Here is a 10293-nt window from a genome sequence, read left to right as displayed (position 1 = left end):
ACCGATCCCTGCGGCACTCCACTAGTCACCAACCGCCAATCCGAATAGCACCCATTGATACCAACTCTCTGCTTCCTATTAGACAACCAATCCTCTATCCACACTAACACCTTACCCCCAACTCCATGCCCCCTAACCTTCTGAAGCAACCTTTTGTGCGGCACCTTATCAAACGCCTTCTGAAAATCGAGAAACACCACATCCACCGGTTCCCCTCTGTCTACCGCACTAGTCACATCCTCATAGAATTCCAATAAATTTGTCAGACACAACTTCCCCTTAACGAATCCGTGCTGCGTCTGCTCTATCAAACAATTCTTCTCTAGGTGCCTCGCTATTTCTTCTTTGATGACGGATTCAAGCATTTTTCCAACAACAGACATTAAACTAACCGGCCTATAATTCCCTGCCTTTTGCCTGCTACCTTTTTTAAACAGCAGCGTAACATTAGCCGTTTTCCAATCTTCCGGCACTTCCCCGGAATCCAGCGAAGTTTGGTAAATAATGACTAAGGCATCTACTATCACCTCTGCTATTTCCTTCAGAACCCTGGGATGCATTCCATCCGGTCCTGGGGAAATGTCCACCATCAGTCCTGCTAGTCGATCAAGCACTACCTCTCTAGTGACAGTAATCGCATTCAGGCCCTCAACTCCTACCATCCTTCTATCTTTAATACCCGGCAAACTATTCGCGTCCTCCTCCGTGAAGACCGAGGCAAAAAACTTATTTAAGGCCTCAGCCATTTCCTCATCCCCCACCACTAAATCTCCCCTCTCATCCTCTAAGGGCCCCACATTCACTCTAGCCAGCCTCCTCCTCTTTATGTATTTATAAAAACTCTTACTATCCTTTTTTATATTTAGTGCTAGTTTAGCTTCATAGTCCTTTCTTTCTTTATGAACTTCTTAGCCAATCTTTGTTGATTTTTAAACCTCTCCCAATCTTCTACTCGCCCACTACTTTTAGCCACTCTAAAAGTATCAGCTTTTAATTTAATACTCTCCTTTATTTCCTTCGTTAACCACAGCTGATTATCCCTTCTCCTACTTTCCTTCTTTACCATCGGAATAAATTTCTGCTGAGCACCGAAAAAGATCTCCTTAAAAATCTTCCGCTGTTCCTCAGCAGTCCTACCGACCAATTTGCACCCCTAATCTACATTTGCCAATTCCTCTCTCATCCTATCATACTCCCCTCTGTTCAAACAGAGGACACAGGTTTGGGACCCTACTTTCTCATCCTCCATCTGCATCAAAAACTCAACCATACAATGATCACTCGTCCCAAGACGATCCCTCACAACAAGATCCCTAATTCTACCTGCCTCGTTACATAACACCAGATCTAAGATAGCTCGTCCCCTCGTCGGTTCCGTCACACACTGTTCAAGGAAACTATCCCGACAGCATTCCAAGAACTCTTCCTCAAGCCCACCTCGTCCGACATGGGTCAACCAATCAATATGCAGATTGAAATCCCCCATAATTATCGCCGTTCCATTCCTGCACGCATCATTTATTTGCTTGTTTATAGCCCGCCCCACCTCCAAGTTATTATTTGGGGGCCTATAGACCAAACCCACCAGCGTCTTCCTCCCCTTACTGTTCCTTATCTTATAACTATTATGCTTACTTGTCCAAAACACGTCACATACTCTGTCTTCTCTCTTGTCCCTGTCTCTTTTTGTCTGTCATTGTTTACCTCAATCTGTTTTGCTGTCTCTCCCTCTCTTTCTTTATCCTTTGATTTTGTCCTTGTCTTTTCTGTTTCTTTGTGTCATAATATCTCTCACTTTGTTGATGCCTGTTCTGCTCTAACTAATTCTTTCTCTCTCTCTGTCCCAGATTCTATTCTGTCTCTTTGTTTTTCACAAGCACCCACTTTGACTAGCACTGTCTCCCTGACCCGCCACCCAACATTCAAAAAAACTGAATTCATGAATTCTGTGCTTATGGCTAAAGGTGGGTACTCTGAACTGCATTTACGGAATGCAATTGTCCATGCTTATGTGACTGTCTAATGTTCGGTCTGGTGTTTGCCTATGATTGATGTTAATGCAAAGCCCAATGCTTCAAATTCAAATCTATTACAATTTTGATGCTGGTTCCACACATCAGAGTTTTGTACACTTTTCGTACTTTCATTTGAGCAGGAAACCACAAAGTATTCTTTAAACCACGCATGGTTTACCTGTAGTGCACAGGCATTTGTGTGTCAGTCATCTCTCCCACTCTCTTGCTCCTGCAGGGAAGAGTAATCTGTGGCTGGTAGTGTACCAGTGATGGTGTATCCCTTTACAGGCTCAGCTTGGTCCTTCTCCAGGGTCTCCTCTTGGAGTTGTCCTAGATCTTGTTGCTGGTTTTCATGTGGATCCACTGTGGGATCGGCCAGTAATACTTCATCTTCTTAGCGGGGAATCGCTTGATCCTGAAGGTTAGGTGGGATTGCATGGCTGCACATCCACTCTGGGAGGAGGGGTTCTTCCTCTGGTAGGGACGAGGGATCGCCCGCAGAGTGGCAGTGAACACCCCTGACTCCCCTACCAGAGATCTATCTGCTCTACCCCCAACCAGTGAGCGATCGGGCCTCCCCCCACCACCAGACAATGATCAATCCTCTTGCACTGCCCCCCCACTCCCGAGACACACATCTGACCTGCCTCCTTCTCCCCCCGAGAGGATGCTCTGACCCATCTCCCTCCTCCCCTTCCCCTACTCAGAGGATGATCTGTGTCAGAGAGCCGGTCTCTCTGCTTTCTGCTTTTTTGTTTCCTTCCAACCTGGGCACACTTTCGCAATTTTTTTTTCAAACTGTGCATGCGCAGTTCAGAGTGCCAATCGTTCCGGCAGCGCTAAGCCCTGTCCGCAGCGCGGATCAGACCGAAGCCGGCAAAAAGCGAATGGGCGCACTGGAAAGAGGATCCCGGGCTCGGATCTGCATTACGCCCCGATCTGACCCTTAGGCTCCAAATGGTAAAATTGGGCCCATAGTCTTTCAAGGTCAGAGTTAATAGTGAAATAGGGTGGAGTTTTGAAAAGCAGGTTCACCTAAATAATTTTTGCTGCCAGAAGCAGGCAGTTCAGTTTGGGATCAGACTCAGGCTGTTGGTCTTATGTAGGCTTCAGCTGATTTTGTGGAAGAGCCAGTGGAAATTAATGTTAATCAGGCCCACACTTAACTTTCACCACAAATACTGGGTGGAGTCTCGATCTCAGTCTGGATTTCATGACAGAAAAGCTTTTGGAAGATTTTCTTTGGCTTGCAGCCCGTGGGAAAAACCTTCTGTAGTCCTCACCGAATCTTGTGGCAGCAAGCAGGCTGCCATCCATAGCTTAGAACAAATAGGGAGAAAGAACCTGCCACAAGCTGGGAATCAGCTGTGCGATCAGCAGCTGTACAGAACCTGCTGGAGCAGAGAGGGCCATGAAGAACCAGGAGATCCACCCGACTTCAAATCCATAAGCAGTAAAGCCATGTTTAAGCTGAAGAGTCCACAGTCATAAAATCACCATGAAAAAGTTCATGCAATGCATCTCCCTGAAATTTGTTACTCGAAAAATATCTACAAATCTAAGGAGAATTAACATGAATTTTGGAGAACTGTGGCATGGCTTTTCTGTTGATCCAAGGGAAGGTGAATGTGACCTCAAGAGTTCATAAAATAAAGAACTTCTTTGGAGAAAGGGAAAGTAAAATGTTGAACTGAATTTTATAGCTTGAATCTTTATAAACTGATAATGGGACTGTTTTTGTTTAATTCTGAAATACAATAATGTTTTTTTTTTGTTTGAAACATGATTTCTTGTTACACATTAACAGCCCTTTATAGGATTGTAATAGGATGCTCCCCTTGCAAACCATCTCCAGCCATAATAAGACCATAAGATGTGGGAGCAAATATCAGCCACTTGAGCCATTGAATCTGTTCCATCATTCAATGAGATCATGACAGATCTGATATGATAATCTTCAATGCCACTTTCCTGCCTTATCCCCATCACTCTTAATTCCCTTACTAATTAAAAATCCATCTCGGCCTTGAACACACATAACACAGTGGTTAGCACTGCTGCCGCACAACACCTGAGGCTTGGGTTAGATTCCATCCTTGAGTAACTGTCCATGTGGAGTTTTCATGTTTTCCTCATGTCAGTGTAGGCTTCCTCTAGGTGTTCTGATTTCATCCCACAGTCCAAAGATAGTGCAAGTTAGATGGATTGGCCATAGTCAATGTGCAGGTTTATGAGAGGACCTGGGTAGAATGCTCATTTGGAGCATGCAGACTCCTTGGGCTGAAAGGCTACTTTCTTAACGTAGAGATTCCATAGATTAACAACCCTGTCTCTCTAGCTCACTGTGGCAAAGAATTCCACAAATTCCCTGCCCTCCGAGAGAAGAAATTCCTCCTCCTGTTTGCCTTAAATGCAAATCCTTATGCTGAGATTATGCACTCTAGTTCTAGACTCTCCCAGAAAAGGAATCATCTTCTCAGTATCTACCTTGTCAAGCCCACAGCCGCTAGCGTCCCGCCCCCCCCCTCCACTCCGAGTCCTGTATGCCTCAATAATACTGCCTTTCATTCTTCTGAACTCTAATGTGTACAGGCCCAGCCTACTCAACCTCTCCTCATAACGGAAACAGTTTCTCCTTATTAACTCCATCAAACCCCTCTTAACTCTCAACTATTCATCTCCCATTGGGTTTCACAGTTTCAATAATAACAAATCACCAAATAGATGGAATGCTTCCTAAGGGAGAATTGTTGGAGAGAAGATAATTAAAATATTGATGGCAAAATAGAATGGATTCTGGACAGCCACACCCTAGGAAGGGGACATTGGTTTTGAAAGGAATGCAGTGCATATTCATCATGAGCAGAATTTCACATTCCTCACGGCAGCTTTGTAGGCATGGGTTGACCATGAGATTTCTCGGAAGGCTTTACCACTTGGCACCTAGCCACTCCAGCCTCTCTGCAATTTTCCGATTGGACTGGTGAGGTCTGCGATGGCCTGCCCATCCTTACTTTAATTGGGGCCCATAACTGGCAAGTGAATGCCTGCTTAAGTGCCATATCCCGACCAACTTCCATTTTTAGGATGGTGGGAGGAGTTCACAGGGGGCTTGTTAAATAAATGGTGTACAAGCCATGGCTCCACCATCAGTGAACCCTTTTGAAAATTGGCAAACCACCCGCCCCCATTTCCTGCCCCCTCTTGCACTCCCCTTCCACAGCACCCTGAAGGTCTGGCCCATGCAAGTCTTCCCTTTCCTCCAACCTTTGTACCAACACCCCTTCCCACACTTGCGTACTCCACTGGGCCTCAACTCCCCTCCATACGCTTGGGCCCTCATACTGGTCTAGGCCTGGATTCCCAGACCTTAGAATCTGACAACCACTTGTAGTCCTCATCCCATCCTTTGCAGCTTCTGGCCCTACTTGGACCAGAAGCCCAGTCAAAATGGCAACAGCACCCTAAGGAGAACCTCCTCTTTATTCCTTTCTTTGTCGACTTATCTCTCTCCCCTAACTCTTGCTCTCCATTACTGTCTCTCTGTTCTTGTGTCTCTCATTCTATATTGCTTTCTCCCTCATTCCATTCACTGTTTTACTCTGTCTCACTTTGCCTGTCACTGCCTCTATATCCACCTGTGTGGCAGTTGAAGGAATTGAATGAATCAGTTCTTATATGGCTGAAGCCAGGCAGTTGGGTTGAGCCCTTTATGTAATACAGGCGGCCATGATAATTTGACCATGTGACTATGTGCCAGGTCTTTATCTATATTCGATGGTGCCATGACAAAGCCCCAATTGCTTTAAACAAAAATCGACTACAATTTTTATCACATGGTACACGCAGAGCAGATTTGTGACTTGCTGAAGTTTCAGCTGAGCGATGCACTTTACCCTGTCCATGGTTTAAAGGTGGTGCATTAGTATCTTTGTGTCAATATGGGTTTCAAAAGTTCTGGGCATTTCTTTGTGTGTGGATCTGCATGTGTTTAAGAATGAGTGCATATGCAAGGTACAATAATCTGAGGCAAGTGAGAGCATGTATTAAGTCAAGGTCCTTGAAAATTTGTAAGTTTTTTTTGTGAACATCTCCCAGTTGTCCTTTGAGCAATATGGTGCCCAGATTTCCCTATAGTATTGACTCTGGCAGAGGTTCTCTTCCTTGAAGCAGTTGAATATTTACTTCTATGTTTATCATTGTGGATTTCTGACATTGGCCACAAATTTGCAGATTTGTTAAATTACAGTACCCATGCCATTATTGTAATTTAAAAATATTGATGGGATGCTGGCATTTAATGCCCATCCCTAATTGCCCTTGAACTGAATAGCTTGTGTAATGATACTGTGCCTTTAAGAAATATTTATAAGAACATAAGAACTAGCAGGCTATCTGGCCCCTCGAGCCTGCTCCACCATTCAATAAGATCATAGCTGATCTTTTTGTGGACTCAGCTCCACTTACCCGCTCACTTACCATAACTCTTAATTTCTTTACTGTTAAAAAATGTATCTATGCTTGCCTTAAAAACATTCAATGAGGTACCTCAACTGCTTCAGATTCAAAACCCTTTGTGTGAAGAAGTTCCTCCTCAACTCAGTCCATATATCATGCTTCTTATAAGGAGCAGGGCATTTTGCTGCAATGATTTGATTTGTCTGAAAAATTATGCATCTCCCTGCTGAGAATGCAGAATAATACCTCATTTTGGCTAACAATGTGTTTGTCTAATGAGATTTAATGCGTTTGTGTTTACTCAGGTTTCCCTTAGGGTTTCAGACCAGTCAGGTCATTCCGGAGGGCACTTAAGAGTCATCCACATTGCTGTGGACCTAGAGTCACGTGTAGACCAGACAGATTTCATCATCAGCCATGGTGAAATTTGAACTCTGGTCTCCAGAACATTACCCTGCCTTGCTGGATTATAAATCCAGTGAAATACCCTACGCCACTGCCTCTGCTACAACTGTAAATTGTGAGGTATGAATGGATCTGGAGGATTTAAACACCCTATTTTTCCGGCCACATTTTTGTGTAAACTCCTTATATGATGGAGACTCCACCACTGTCTCCCTCTTCACCCCACCCCCCCCTCTCAGTTACGTCATACTATACCTGTGTCCACAGACAGGCTTAGTTTTTCACCCCACAACAGGATATTTTACTCATTGGCACCATATAACTGGACACAATGGTTCAAGGAGGCAATATGGGCTGTGTCAGAAGGATGCAGTTATGCTTAAGGCAGGCACATTCTTTACATTGGATGCCAATGATATTTCAAAATGGTGACCAAACACATTTGTGCTCGCACTTCACACATACTCAGTGTGTTGTTGCTGCATATGCCTTTATCATTTATAAATCTACTGCCATCTTTAAAGAAATTGTTTCTTCCAAAGGTTAACTTACTTCCTGACACATGCAGTAATCTCCTTCACCCATCTGTCCAGGGGCTTCTGCCCTACTCCTAAGCTCTGTTAGAATTTAGAGATCTGAACCAATTAACCCTTTAACCTCTTCACTCTCAACTTCCAAATCTGTTCAAAGTGATATCCCCATTTGTGACAGCGGTTATATTTTATTCAATACAAAACATGGCGCGACAGGTGCTAACATTTGAGTTACAGTATCAAAGCTCAACAGATGCATCAGGATATCGTGCCCTGTGTGGACGCATGTTTTCTATGTGACAACCTTCAATGCTTGTGCCTCAGGCACCACCGTTCATTATTAGGGGGCATGGCCCCTCTGCCAATCCATCCTTCCAGGAAGGTTCACCTTGATGGTCATAAGCTCCTGGCCAAATTTATCTTCACCTCAAGAAAATTATGCAATTGGAGCAGGAGAAGGCTATTTGGACTCTTGAATTGGAGCACCCATCCTCCCCTTCCCCATGCCCCCCCCCACTCCTCCCTCACTACTGCACTGACCCCCAGCACGCACCCCTTCCCCCATCACCACCAACATCCCAACTCACATGCCTTTTAGATGGCAAAGTCCGTGAAGAGTGCTTTAACTCACTCTTTGACTTGCGATAATTTGAACTGTTCAGTTATAAAGACTGTCATTCATCCATCTGCCCACACAGGACATTTTAGACTTGCATGTCCCCGATGCCAACCATTTCTTCTACCCTTAAAGCTTTATGAGAACCTGGTCAAAGGAAGCAATGTATGCTTACCTTGGTACACAACCATAATACCTGGAATTCAATGCACCTCTGCTTTCTATGGCCCTTTATCTGGACCTCTTAATGTCTACCAAGGTTAATCATCTTCATGCACATGCATACATACACACACACACACGTGCACATATGCACACAGGCACACTTAGAAACACACAACAGGCACACGCATGAATGAATACACACACAGACATACAGACACACATGAACATTTACTCTCACAAACTCACAGACATACATACATGACACATGCACATTTCCCACCATGTCACCTGTCAACTGTCTCAGGGCACATCACATTAACAACACTATTCCATGTAAACATGATCATATCACAAATGATAAAATCTCACTCAGCCACTGTCCTTGAGCTGCTCCTCGTCACTTTGGAAGCAAACTTGAAGTAGGAGCTTTGCAGGATTTTCACAGTTTTGGATCTGTTTTTGGTGCAGCTTTTCCCACAAATATTTCCCTGCTTCTGAGGACAGGCAAAATGTATGATCCTGATAATCCCTCACATTGTCCGCCTGACAGAAAGACTGTCCGAAAATAAAAATTCCCATTCCTCCATGTATATGCTGCAAGCTTCACTCTCCATGTGATTCAGGCATGCAGGTGCACAGTCCCCTAAAAGTGGAAACAAGGTGGCCAAGGTGATTGAGAAAGTAAATGGCATGCTTGCCTTCATCAGCCAGGACACTGGGTACAAGAGTTGGGAAATCATGTTGCAGCTATATAAAACCTTGGTTTGGCTGCATTTGGAGTATTGTGTGCAGTTCTGGTCACCACACTACCAGAAGGATATGGAAACTTTGGAGAGAATGCAAAGGTTCACCAGGATGCTGCCTCATCTCGAGTGTGTTGATTATGAGGAGAGGTTCAAAAAACGAGGTGAAAAATGAAAGCAAATTACTGCAGATGCTGGAATCTGAAACCAAAAGAGAAAATGCCAAAACATCTCAGCAGGTCTGGCAGCATCTGTAAGAAGAGAAAAGATCTGACGTTTTGAGTCCAAATGACCCTTTGTCAAAGCTTCAACAAGGGGATTTTCCAACATTTTCTCTTTTGTTTTGAATAAACTAGAATAGGAGGCTGAGGGAGAACTGATGGACATCTACAAAATTCTGAGAGACATAGACAGGGTGGATAGTCAGAGGCTTTTTCCTATTGTGGAAGTGTCAATTACAAGAGGGCATAGGTTGAAGGTGAGAGGGGGAATTTTTAAGGGAGATGTGCAGTAAGTTTTTCATTCAAAGGGTGGTGGGTGCCTGAAACGGGCTACCAGAGAAGGTGGTGGAAGCAGGCACATTAGCAACATTTAAGAGGTATTTGGACAGGTACAAATATAGGGAGGAAATAGTGGGATATAGGCTGAGTAAGGGCTGAAATGGGTTTTATTTAGTTTAGTAAGAACATCATGATTGGTACTGGCTTGCAGGGACAAAGGGCCTGTTCCTGTGCTGTACTTTTCTTTGTTCTTTTGTTCTTTGTTCTTAAAAACCCAAGCTGTGATTTTAATTATGCCAGTGATAGAAGGCGTGTAATTGTATTTGATCCAGTTAGAATTTGTCCTCTGTCAGTCAGGTTCCTATAATCTCAACGATTATAAAATCATGCAGTATATGGAATTAAACACACACTTAACTGCAAATACTTACAAGTTTAGTCTGGATTGAAATACGATACAATTCCAGTATACAGACTGTACATGCTCGAAACCCAATTTCATCTGATATTTTTTATTACTTACTCTACATACAGATTTGAATAATTTTGCATTAGTTAATACACGCTATGTAAAATGATTATTAAAAGCCTCTTCCAGTATCCCTTATCAAATGCAGTTGTAATGAATGATTTTTCTGTAGTTCATTGAAAGTCCACTACTTCATGACCTTATTGATTGTTTCGTGCCTATTGCTACACTACTAAGTGAAAACTCTAACTACAAATAGATCAATACATTCCAACCTCCTGATTCAATAAAGGATGATTCTTCCTTCTGCCATACTAACCTGTTAACAAATGACAAATACATACACTACTCTATTTTTCAACTTAATGTCTAAACTGATCATTGCTTTA

The sequence above is a fragment of the Carcharhinus amblyrhynchos genome, chromosome 9 (assembly GCF_965287045.1).
Source record: "Carcharhinus amblyrhynchos chromosome 9, sCarAmb.v2.hapA, whole genome shotgun sequence".
In the NCBI taxonomy this organism is placed as follows: domain Eukaryota; kingdom Metazoa; phylum Chordata; class Chondrichthyes; order Carcharhiniformes; family Carcharhinidae; genus Carcharhinus; species Carcharhinus amblyrhynchos.
The sequence above is the reverse complement of the archived record's forward strand: the minus strand, read 5'-3'. Positions refer to the sequence as shown.